Raw genomic sequence first — 13,596 nt, forward strand, 5'->3', positions numbered from 1 at the left:
CAGTCATCTACTACAAATACTTTTCATATGAAAATTTAAAATTGGATTAGACTTTCACATGGTCTGAAAGGCTAGTGAAAAAAAAAATCTCTTTTTGCGTTGGTGAATATGGTATCCTTTTATATCTACTGCTTGACCAAGTTGCAGAACATGAGTATAAATTGTGAGCAAAAAAGAGAAAAGCATTGACTGGTTTTGACTGACCTCATATGTTATGTTTCTTTTATCCATTCTTTTACCAGGAAGAGTGCTACAGTTGAGTTTATCTGAGTACACATCACGGATATCCTGTTTAGGAGCCACATTCAGAACTTTTTCAGTGAACTGTCAGGAACAAATTATAAAAGAAGACAAAGGAAGTGCCAAGGTGTGTCCATGAAGGACAGCCAGTGAACTGCAGAAAGAATACAGCATTAACTTCAGAAGAACAAAGACAAATTGAGCAGTAGTGGTAAGGCAGCATTCTACACAAGTTTATAGTAATCATGGTGTTAATGTATGTGTTGTCATGAAAATAACTCCTTCTGAAGATAAATACAAGATAACTAGAAAACGAGTTTCTAAATCACAGTTGGAATCCAGTCATCTGCTGGAGGTCAGAAGAAGTAGCTGTTAGAGACACTTAACAGGGATGTGGGAACTAAGTTGAATTTTTGCTCCCTCACTGGAGCAGTTGGAAGGGATCCTTTGCTTAGAGTACCTCTCTAAGCAGAGACTGGGTACTCTAATCCTGCAACAAATAAGTGTGAGAGCAAACCAGCAGTTCAGTGTGGGATATTTCTTCATAGATATCATTGCATGTCTGTCATGGGTTTGAATACGGGTAGGACATAAACAGTCTTCCACAATTTTCAGGAAATCTAGTTATCTAGATGAAAGCGCTAAACCAAGTTGTGTCTCCGTAGTACTTGTCAAATAATAAAAGAAACGATCAGTAGTTTATCCGGTATTCCTGGTAATTTTTCTAGCCTTGTTGGGCTTGAACTTTGGAGTGTAATAGTCATTTACAGGAATCTCTTTTGCTTATTAATTTTCAGGATGGTACCATAACAGGTCATCCTGATCTGTTCTTCACCTATTGTCAAGCTTGCACTATAATGTTCCTTGTCTACTAGTGCCCAATTTCTTACTGAAAGAGATTGAGGAGAAGTTTCAGACCAAGGCTGACAGCAGACAGAGAGAGAAGGAGTGTGTGTGTGTGTGTGTGTGTGTGTGTGTGTGTGTGTGTGTGTGTGTGTGTGTGTGTGTAAAGGGGGAAGAACCCCCCCCAAAAAATCTTGTAAATTCATACATCAACAACCATTTTTTTCCAACTTTGCATGTAGGGTAAGGGTTTCACTTCAACAATGGTAATCACCTACAGCCAAGGTTCATACCCACCGGGTGGCTAAACCTGCCACAGTTGCTACAGAAAGTGGTCTTATGTGAAATTACTGTTCACATTTTATTGTGAAGCTTTACTCTCCAGGCCATGTCCCAATCAGACTATCCCAGTAAATAAATGCATCAAAAGAACAAACTTGAACAACATGGCAGATAATACCTATACTTTTTTATTTTTTATTTATTTATTTTTTTTTTTACTTTTTGGCTCCCTGCAGCTGACCATTAGCTGTCACCACCTCATCTCTTCATTCACCAGATCTAATAAACCCACTATAGCCTCCCTCAGGCCCTACCTAACCTAGGTCAGGGGCCAGTAAGGAGAATGAAGACTCTGATGTAGCATCATTGCTCTACCATGGAGTGTTTTTCCTTTATGCCCTAGCTCACTCTCATGGCAGTGTTGCAAGCTCTACTACACCTGCCTTTGGGAGATGCACAAGTGCTTCCAGATTAAGTGGAACACTACTTCCAACACTGCGCTCGCCATGCTTTTCATGCTGCAATTGCATCACTCTTATTGTCTCCTGTCTGGTCCCTGTAGCACATGTGCCGCAAGTCAAACACAGGTTATCTGGGTTCCGCTCTGGACTGTAAACCTCTGTGCCCTGAGAGTCATAATATCAGCACTTCTGATCATAAAAACAAAGAAGTTGCAAGCTGGTTTCTTTCTGATGCAAAATTTATCTGTTGGGTGCAGATAAGATCAAAAAAGTTTGAAAAATTGTATCAACTGTAACTGGCATTTGCTAAGTACACTTAGAAATCATTTGGCACCCTGCAGTTTTTTTTCCTCAGTCTATTTATGAACCTGCATATTCTTCCTGTAATGCTTTGCATTATAAAATATATTAAACTGTGCTGACCTATAACACTTCATGGCAACACATGTTATGGAATAGTTATTAGATTTTTTTCTTGTACTCTTTCGCTGTATTTTTCTCATGAAGTAAGTGTGTAGTAAGTGACGGATAAGTTCAAATTCATTCCTGATTATAAACTAAAAAATACAGTGCTGACATTTTCAGGAATTATGAATTTTTTTATTATATATGAAAATGAAACAAAATAAACAGTTGTTGTTGTCTTTCGTTTTTTCCCGGTTAGAGGTCGCCACACCGGAACTCCAGTCTGCTAATGATTGACAGTAGATTTTTCATGAACGCCGAGGTGCCAGCTCAACGCCCAACCTTCAACAAAGGCACGCCCATTTACGCATGTCTTTCGAATGCCCACCCAATCGCGGGGAGGACATGCAGACTCCACACAGAAGGCACTCCCAGCACTCCAGCCAAGAATCGAACGGGAGAACCTCTTGCTATGAGGCAACAACGCTACCACTGCACCACCACGGATTCTTTAACAAACATTAAAACTAAAAAAAAAAAAATAAAAAAAAAGTCAGCAATCAATAAATGTTTTCTCTCCTGACAAATCTCTGAAACTTCATCAGTCTTTTATATTTTTTTGCAGCTAATAAAACTAAGAAAAAAGTACTCAGTTCCTGAAAGTGTCAGTACTGTTATTTTAATAGTGTTTGGATTTTGTTTTATATATAGTACTCTTTGGGCTATCATTTGGATAGTTTCATGTTGTAATTCCTCACCGGGTCAAGAGGCAGATCAGTGCATTTCTTTTATTCTCAGATGGAACACATACACTGTTCTAGACCTTTGCAGACTGACTTACAAAGCAATTTCATACCATGCAGCTTTAATACATGTTTACTCAGTCTGTATTATTTCACAGCAATTTCTGTATACACCCAATGAAACTTTCCATTGTGAAACATTTAAGGGTACATTAGTCCACAGATGATTTACTTATTTATTTGTTTTTTTTCTGACATACTTATTTATCTCCATGGGCTTTTGGGTAGTTTGGTGGGCATAATTATTATTCTTTCCTACAATCAGGTGCTGTGTGATGATAATATAACTAGCGCAGGGATTATATGGGCTGGTAGGAAGACATTTAAATGATCGCAGGAACTAGCCTTTAGGAAAAACCACATGAATAGACATTAGTGCATGAGTATCTCAATGGCCAAAGGGACAGTGGTGGTCAAGAATAAATTCTGATCTAGTGGTTAATACTGGCACTTATAGAATGGTCAGGACCAAGGAAGGTACTTATGGAGCAGAGTGTAATAAGAATATTATTTATATTTATTTATTTATTTCCATTTTTATGACCGGGAAGTCCACTGGGCCTAGCGAACCTGTTTTCAGTTGAGGCCCGGGGAGAAAAACTCCACAGTACAAAATGAAGTTAAAGATACAGAAGTGTATAGTAAGATGAAACATTTAGAAATAACAATGCAAATCCAAGTGAAAAATTCTGTACAATATTTACATAGAAAAAAATATTATGTGGATTACAACTACAAATACATTAGTGAGAGAGAAAATTATTTACAATATTTACATAGAACATATATATCCTGTAGAATCTTAAATCTTGGAAATGATAAGAAAAAAGACAAAATAGTAATAATGCACAAATGCAGAAAGAATTTTTAATTCACTGAGCTGTTACATAAACAAGGGATTAAAAAGACAGGCATCAGAGCAAGCATAACATCACAATGACTGAATGTCTTTTGATACATAGTTCAAAAAGATTTCTCCTTCCTTTGGGTATTAGGATGAGGCAGCCACTAGATACCAAAAATTGTTGGTGGATGTGACAGGTAGTACAGCACACTGAAACATGAAATCCACAGGAGATGAACAGATGCTTTATATCGCTGTTATTCTCCATATTTTACAAGGTGAAATTTGTCAAAGCAAAATGAATGGATCAGCCAGGATCAGCATTCCCATTGTGTGGTTTGACCATGGGATTTTTATAACTAATGCTGATTCAACTCTCAGTGCCAACCTGAAAATCATGCTGCCACGTCACTATTGGTGGTGCAGAGAACAAAACTGTGGAACCATCATGCCACAAGACTTATACTTAATAGATTGAAAATTATGGTTACAAAATATTAGTGGTATTACATTTCGTATCTCTTCTTAAGATATTCACCTTATTTGTATGACTTTTCTTTACTGGTGGAGCATGCTAGACACATAACCTCCATTTGCATTTGTGTGAAATCACATAGAACTACACAAAGTTTAGAAAGCAAACATTAGGTGAAATGAAGTAAGAACAGGCTGCAAAACATTGTTCTAAGATCATTTTATGGGAAGCATAGAAGCCTTAGCTTCAAGTGTTCCATATGCAGTTAAGTAGTAAACTTGCTTTGATATCCAGTCTTAGAACATCATTCACACATCATGACAATAGGAACACTTTGCTTTGCCATTTGATTTGCACACAGCTACCTCTCAGAACTATGACACTGCTATGTTGTGCCCTGAACCTGCAATTTTCAGTAGTAATTTTAGTTCAGGGCTCAGTTCTTCTGCTCGTGTGTAGTAGATCCAATGTCATCTTGTTGACTAACTTGTCAGTGATGGCATTCTAGATATAGTAATTACTTAATAACAAAAAGACAAGCCACTTCTCAGTTCAGAGACACTCTTATACCTTCTTTGAAAGTCATGTCCAGCTGTTTCAGGTCCTGTCTCATACAGTCCATCCATTCTTTCGCTGGATATCCTCATCTCTGCTTGCCAAATTCAGGTATGTCCCAAATCTACTTTCCCAAACTGTTTTCTGCTTTGCTGCACATGTGACCAAACCACAGTACCCTGTTCCCGTTGACCTTTCTTTCAACTGGGGTTAATTTGCACATCCTACCACCTTAGAGACATTATCTCCATCGCCTCTAGCCTTGTCAGATGCTCTGCCTTCACTCTGCAGAAGGACTAGTTGGTCCATTCCTTTATACACCTCTCCTTTCAACTTCTTTGGCATTCTTCTGTCACACACCCCTGAAATTCTGTGCCAGTTAGCTGCAACACCTCTGCTTCTAACTTTGGTGACATCATTCAAACTTTCCTTCTCCTGAACCAAATTTTCTAGATACTTGAAGCCACTAACCTGTTCTGCCATTTTCCATTCTGTCTCTGTTTTAAGCATCTTCTGATTTTACTCTCAAGGTGAATTTCATCACATCCATGTCTTGAACACATATAATGTGGTTATAGTCAGAGACCTGATCATAGCCCTCTTATTAATATTGTTACTGTTACATTACTATTACTGTTATTATGTTTTGGTTGTTTTTGTCCTAAAACATGATCATAAAGCATTACTTGAGCATTTATTCACAATTCTATCCTTCCACACTGAAATCAACTTTGTAGCTTGTTTGGTACATTGTTCAGTAATCTATATTACCCACAATAATAAGGGTCACAGAATGCATACTAACTATTCCAGGTGTGGTTTTAGTAAAAACCCAAGAGAGTGGCAGGGCTTTTGTTTTTCTACCAAATGTTAATCTTTCACACTTTTTTACAGTGCAGTCCTGAATTTTATTTGCCTTTATCGGACTTGTATTACTAACCTGTTGTTTATAGCTTTGGATAACAGCACCTCAAACCATATGTCATCCACGTCTCTAACTGTACCCCAGCATCATGTAAGTCTTCCTATGAATTTTTGTCTAGAGCATGCAGTCTCCTATTTTTTAATATTAAAACCAAGCTGCAAAGATTTTTAAAGTAATTTAATTTGTTTGTAAACAATGTAAGTGAACGTGGCTATATCTGACTCCTTTCAGCCATCTAGAACAATTTGAGATGGGTAAGGGTGGAATGTTTACAGCTTTTACATTATACCATCCATTTGCAAGGTCCACTTATAATTTTCACATGGTTTGTTTGCTTCCCTGAATTCTTCCACACTGAAATGCTTTGGAATGTCATATCACCACTGGCCTTTTTGGAATGTATAGACAGACCAATCTCTAAAAGATCAGCGTGAAATACAGAGCCATATAAAACTTACCTGATTAACAAAGGAACATATAACTAAAGGCCACTAAATTAAGAATTTTGGCCTTAGTGGTAATTGTCCTACTGAGACATTTTAATCTGAGTTTTACCTCAGTCCATTACTGTCTTGTTTTGCTGTATTTGTAGTCACTCACATATCTGTTAACTTTACTTTCAACCTGACTAAATATATTACACAGATATAATACTTTCCTTCAAAGCCCGCAATGACATAGTCATACTATAGTTTTGGTTTGGTTTGCCATGATGTCCGAAGCATCATCCCATGCTGTTTATGGTTCTAAAAGTAGTTTGTCAACAAGAATGAAGCCAAACTTTGCATTTTTTCATTACTACCACAGAAAAGTTATCTGGCCAGTAGCCAACCAATACACTCTCTGAATCCCTAATTGTGCAACTGTGCAACATATTTCAGTCCTCAACCCTCTGTTATTGGAGCATATCTTTTATCGAGAAACATGTATACAAGTGACCAGCCCACTGGTACAGGTAGAGAAAGACTGTTTGTACTGCAAGTGATTAGACTGCTGCTTGTAATTCACGTAGGTGAAGAGAACAGATGAGAGGGTTACCACAGCTTAGGCCTCCTCTCATGGGAAGAAGGAAGTGGTTATGATCCACCAAATGACTTTTCACTAATAGATGCCATGAGAATAGAGGAGGACCAGTGAGTGTCATAGTGAGCACCTAGGTTGACAATATCCTTATCCACGAACAACTCCAAATCCACCAACTAATGTAACAGAAACAAGCCCTCCTATAAAAAACAGGTCAGCAACCAATAGCTCATGCAAAAACTCTTTTAATAGAATAAATGAATAGAAATACGTGCGTTCATCCCTGTTAAATCAGGAACTTCATCAGACCAATATCCTTATCCAGCATGGCTGCCATGGAAGCATGCACAGGTGTATTAATTGGTTTATGAGGTAAAGATTAAGGGTACATATAAAAAAGTCCACCACAGTCACTTATATGACAGCCTATAAGGCTGCTGAATACCTAGACTTTGGTCCTTCTCCTGCATGATGCAATAAAGACTTAAAACCAAACATGGAAAAAGACTAAAAAATGACTGTCTACACAAATACTGCATTTGAGTGCTTTCTTTCGTTTTAATATAAACAAACTTCTTCAAAACTGACAAACAATCCCAGACATCAATTTAAATACAAAAATATATTAATTAATATCCCAATCAGCTTCCATTCATCAAATTACTTAATTAATTAGAATTAAGTAATTTGCTGAATGGAAGCTGATTGGGCTGTTAATTAATATAGCAATAACCCACTCCTGGGTGTGAGTAATGCTGGATTTACCCACGGTTGGTGTGGTTTGGTCATGAGGGCGAAGCCCGAGTGGCCAAACAAAGGCAACGATGAAATCCAGCATTACCCACACCCAGAAGTGGGTTATTGCTATTATACAATGACATTATTTAAGAAAAAAAATTATTATTTTTCTTAAATAATGGCATTGTATAATGCCTCCTTGCTGCCCTTCCACAGCTGTCTGATATTCGTTGGCAGTTCTGATGTACTGCGCATGCGTATGCTTTTAATATAAACAAACTTCTTCAGAACTGACAAACAATCCCAGACATCAATTTAAATACAAAAATATATTATACAACGACCCCCTATTAATATTCCAAAACGTGCATGCTGATTGGTCAGCATGCACATTGTAAATCAGAGTTATAGTAATGGAAAAAGGTCCAGTCGCCCGGACTTTTTCCATTAGTATAACTCTTTTTTTGCAGCAACGGAGAACGCAAGATCTCCCTTGCTGTTTAGACACTGTCTCGCTATGTTAAAGGAATTTAACATAGCGAGACAGCTTTAAAAAAAGTAACAGAGCTCTTCCTATCTCCGTTTCTTTTTACAAACTGTCTCGCTATGTTAAAGGAGTTTAACATAGTGAGACAGCTTTAAAAAAAGCAACAGAGAATCTCCGTTGCTTTTTTAAAGCTGTCTTGCTATGTTATACCCATTTAACATAACGAGACACCTTTAAAAAAAGCAACGGAGATAGGAAGAGCTCTGTTACTTTTTTTAAAGCTGTCTCGCTATGTTAAATTCCTTTAACATAGCGAGACAGTATCTAAACAGCAAGGGAGATCTTGCGTTCTCCGTTGCTGCAAAAAAAGAGTTATACTAATGGAAAAAGTCCGGGCGACTGGACCTTTTTCCATTACTATAACTCTGATTTACAATGTGCATGCTGACCAATCAGCGTGCACGTTTTGGAATATTAATAGGGGGTCGTTGTATAATATATTTTTGTATTTAAATTGATGTCTGGGATTGTTTGTCAGTTCTGAAGAAGTTTGTTTATATTAAAATGAAAGAAAGCGCTCAACTACAGTATTTGTGTGGACAGTCATTTTTTTAGTCTTTTTTCACATTTGGTTTTAAGTGGTTTGTCTATATTCATGAAACTTGGTGTTTTTTACTGTTTATGATGCAATAAAGACCCTTTCCTAGGGAATGGAGACCCTACCTCATAACATTACCCATGGGCTAAACAGGTGACATGTATGATGTTAGTCAAAAATATGTGTGTGATGTATGTGTGCATATAAATGTGTGTGTACTAGGGTTCACTACATAATCTCAAAATTTGAAATACCGAATTTAAAAATCTCGAGACTATATAGCCAAAACTCCAAAATACTGAAAGACCAGAAGCGCAAAATTTGAAATCCCGAACGTACAACACACATACAGCACACACATACACATACACACAAGTTCCCCCCACAATCAAACATATCATCCTACACTACAGATAAGCAGGAGGGCAAGCCCCCTGCACCCCCCCATGTGGGGAGCTGAGCCCCCCCACACCCCCCTACTTAAATATACTAACTCTGAGATTGCACAAACAGACACACAAGGGAAACTCACACCCGCCCATTTTACACTCCTTCACACACACACACACACACACACACATCACAGTCACAACACACACTAACACACACTAAAGCCCCTAACCAACACAATTACACATAGATACTTACCTGAATTCCACCTATCCATCCACAAACCGCAACACCAGAAGAGTTACTTCAATACCTCCGTACATCAGGATTTTGAATTTCGCGCTTCTGGTCTTTCGGTATTTAAGGGTTTCAGCTATATAGCCTCGAGATTTTGAAATTCGGTATTTCAAAATTTCGAGATTATGTAGTGGACCTGTGTACTAATATACATATATATATATATATATATATATATATATATATATATATATATATATATATATAAATATGTGTGTGTGGTTACTGTGTGAAATAGCGAATACTCATATAAGTGAACTCTTTTTACTGTTGTAAAAAAAATGAATGCTCATTCTAGCAAATATTTTTTAATGCAGTTTTTGCCGGTAGCCTCATGTATGTGATTGTGTTGTAGCAGGGTAAATAAATTTACCCTTACCCTGCTGTTGTGCAATGTCAGAGTTAGTAAATATAGTTAGCAGGAGGTGTGGGGGGAGTGAAGGGGTGCTTGTCCCCTTGCAAAAAAATTAACTTTCATTTTGCATATTTTTGATCATTTTAGATTCCCTCTAAAATGATTACTCTTTGTATGACCATTCTTGTGAGTGTTTGATATTTCATAAGACACCCTCTCTCTACAGATATACATATATATATATATATATATATATATATATATATATATATATATATATATATATATATATATATATCAAATAGGTCCAGTAAGAGGACCTATATTCCACTTCAGGGTTGATTAAGATCTGATTCTGTTGTTTTATCTTCCCTCAACTTCCCCCAATCTATAAAAACTGTCTTCTGTCCTGGAAAAATAACTTATCTGCAAAATGGATACTTCATAGTATTAGGCAACTTTTCTGATTTGCAATATTTCAGACTCACACTGAACATACACTACCTCATCCAAAAAAAAAAAAAAAAAAACATGTCTTCACAAAATATAATACAAACATTGTTGCAGTCAAGCAAGCATTACACATGCATCAGATAAGTTCATCCTTACTATGAAAGGAAAGACAAATTGACACTTGATATGCCTTAAAAATACAATGCAAACTTGAAATTTCAGCACTTTAAACATCCATCTATTACTGTTATAGTCACACTAACACGTCAGTCAGCATCCCAGGACCTAAACCGGAGTATTTTTCCTGTTTCTTTTTTTTACTGACTTGGTAAACCATCTAGGTATAGGGATCGCTTTGTAGAGGTGACCAGAAATGACACTGTGGTTAAATTGCTTGTGTTGTGTCAAGCAATTAATAAATGGAGACTGATGTAGCTAAACCCATGACTACACATTGAAGTTGGTTCACAGCTAATAGCCTTAATCCTGTCCACTAAACTGCCAGACTGCTTGGTTGCATTTTATGTCTTGTTACAAGTGTTCCCCACCCTTTACTTTCTCTCTTCTTCCCTTTTTCACTTGTACCATATACACAGAGAGACAGACAGACAGACATAAACACACACACACACACACACACACGCACACACACACACACACACACACACACACACACACACACACGCACACGCACGCTTGGACATATATGCTCCAGATTCTCTGGGAGGAGTATTTTGTTCAAATCCTCGGCCTAACAGTTGTAGCTTTCTACTGACTCTTCCCATTTTATAACATGTTCATTCCTTCCTTCCTTACCATTCCTTTTCTATGTAACATTCTTAAAGAATAATGTCTGTCCCTTTCAACCTAATGCTCTCCACATTTCAATCCTTTTGCAGTCTTTATTGCTTTAACACTCCTAGCAGCTTTCTTCTCAAATGTTACCTTGCAGTCTGTATTCTTCTTCCTTCCATTTGCCTCTCAAGACATCTAATTAAAGGACAAGTATAGGCAGAAGATTAAAAATATGATAAAAAATCATTTTAATCTTCTTCATAGAGAATGTTCCTTAAATGAATCAGCATAATTAGTAATTTTTTCATTTATTCCATGTCAAAATATCAATATGCAGGCTCGTTGACATGCTTTTTTTATACTGAATATCTTTACCACAGAATATCACCCTTGCAGAGTATACATCTGTTCTACCTAAATTTCAGCATCCTTAACACATCAGTGGACAAGTTGCAGTGTCCATTTCTGCACAATTACCTTGGAAGTTTTCAATGCTTCCTGGGTACAGACATGTAACCAGTGTGTTCATTGCGTTTTCAGCAAATTTTTCTTCAGTCATGCCTCATAATTTACTCTGTCAAGAAATGTGTTATTTTTAATTATGGCTGTGTGCAATTATTCAACCATATCAGACAGTTTGTTCACTTCATTATCAGCTGCCCTTGTCATTACCGTCTCCAGCTTCAAAGATTCACTCTGTCCTGCCGTTTCCTCTTTCTCATTCATTTCTTTTCAGCCAGGTACCCCTACTGAAACAGCATTAGCTGCAGAATTTCCCCATCTTTTCAACCAAGTGGTATCATGGTTGACCATGTTTTGATTTGAGCAGGGCACTTGTTTAGTTACATAAATTAATACAATATCATGACCTGTGTGATTTGATACCAGACAATTTTACTTACCCTTGTCAGTCCCTTCAGTACTGCTGTCCTCCTGTGCCTACCAGTTTATTAAGAAACATACCTTATCCTACCAGCTAATTTGCTGCCTTCCCCTTTCTTAAAGTTTCACTAGTCTCCGAACATACGTCTCTACCTGAAGACACTGAAAATAGGTACAAAGGCCATTGAAAAGTAAGTACATCCAGCCAAATATCTGGACATCTAATTAGCATAAAATATGACTAACAAATAGTACTTACTTCCCACTTCTAGTAGGAACATGGGATACTACTCACAAACACATGCTTGAAAAACAGAGTGACAAAATGATGGAAAATGTATCAAAAAAGCAGAATAAGATCTGTAGACATTAATGAACTGCATTGCAAAATTTGACCCCACATGGTCATTTATTTCTGCTTCTTTAAAAAGGATACGTAAGATGTGTGTCCTCTTTTTTAAATTATTGGTGTCACTACTATCGTAAAATTGTGATGTGGTTTTCTGTATAGTAGACAGCTTCAAAATCATATACGATGATGAGGATTCAGAAAGGAGTGAATCAAGATAACTGTTTGAAATGTCAGGACCCACTTTAGTAAGTGTCATAATGCTGAGACCGAATGGCCGAAGAAATGTGCTTACATATACAAAGCCTGAGATTACCATTTCTCAGAATATTCCCTTTTCTCTGAGGTATAGTGATGTTAGTATATATAAGCCCTGGGGGTGTAGGGGGTCTGCCCCCACATCACTCCCTGCAAAAAAGGAGAAGAGTGATGTTTGATACTTGCTCATTTTCTGTAGTTTCTGTCTCTTTTTCGGCATGTTGGCACTTGGTATATAGAGTACAGACCTTTCAATAGGGAGTCATTATTCAGGCCTGAAAATGCGGGCATACCTCCAAGAAAAGATAACTCATGTGCCTGAAAATGGGGACATACCTCTATGAATAGATAAATCATGTACCTGAAAATGGGGACATACCTCCAAGAATAAATAAATCATGTGCCTGAAAATGGGGACATACCTCTATGAATAGATAAATCATGTACATGAAAATGGGGACATACCTCCAAGAATAAATAAATCATGTGCCTGAAAATGGGGATATACCTCTATGAATAGATAAATCATGTACCTGAAAATGGGGACATACCTCTATGAATAGATAAATCATGTACATGAAAATGGGGACATACCTCCAAGAATAAATAAATCATGTGCCTGAAAATGGGGACATACCTTTATGAATAGATAAATCATGTACCTGAAAATGGGGACATACCTCCAAGAATAAATAAATCATGTGCCTGAAAATGGGGACATACCTCTATGAATAGATAAATCATGTACCTGAAAATGGGGACATACCTCCAAAAATAAATAAATCACATGTAGCGGTAAATCAGGCTTGAAAATGGGGACATACCTGCAAGACAGAGTAAACTATGTGCAGGGCAAATCAGACCTGAAAATAGGAACATTCTCCTCTGTCCCTAGGCTTGCCACTAAATACTTTACTGCTTGGTTAGATGTAACCTCTGTGTAGCATATATGATTTATTTTGTCATATGTTCCCCATTTCCCAGTAATTAAAAAAGAAAATCCTTCTTTATGGCACAGCCCTAGTCAATGTATGAGATCCCTTTTTCAGTTTTTTTTTTTTTGCTGAACTCAGAAAAAAAAAACATGATTTGTATCACATACTCCTTACATGAGTTTCTTTCCTTCATACATCTCGAT

At 37.1% G+C, this 13,596-nt stretch overlaps 1 protein-coding gene across 1 annotated transcript in view; it reads left to right on the plus strand.

Moving 5' to 3' along the window:
• The first annotated feature begins 244 nt into the window (after nucleotides 1-244).
• The window catches only part of C1QTNF1 (C1q and TNF related 1), a 245,924-nt gene continuing 232,572 nt past the window's right edge, over nucleotides 245-13,596 (plus strand). Inside the window, exon 1 of the mRNA XM_044084992.1 lies at nucleotides 245-451. The gene's annotated coding sequence lies outside the window, so the exon portion shown is untranslated. The remainder of the gene's footprint in view (nucleotides 452-13,596) is intronic.

The sequence above is a fragment of the Protopterus annectens genome, chromosome 10.part0 (assembly GCF_019279795.1).
Source record: "Protopterus annectens isolate FY-2018-M chromosome 10.part0, PAN1.0, whole genome shotgun sequence".
Taxonomy (NCBI): domain Eukaryota; kingdom Metazoa; phylum Chordata; order Ceratodontiformes; family Protopteridae; genus Protopterus; species Protopterus annectens.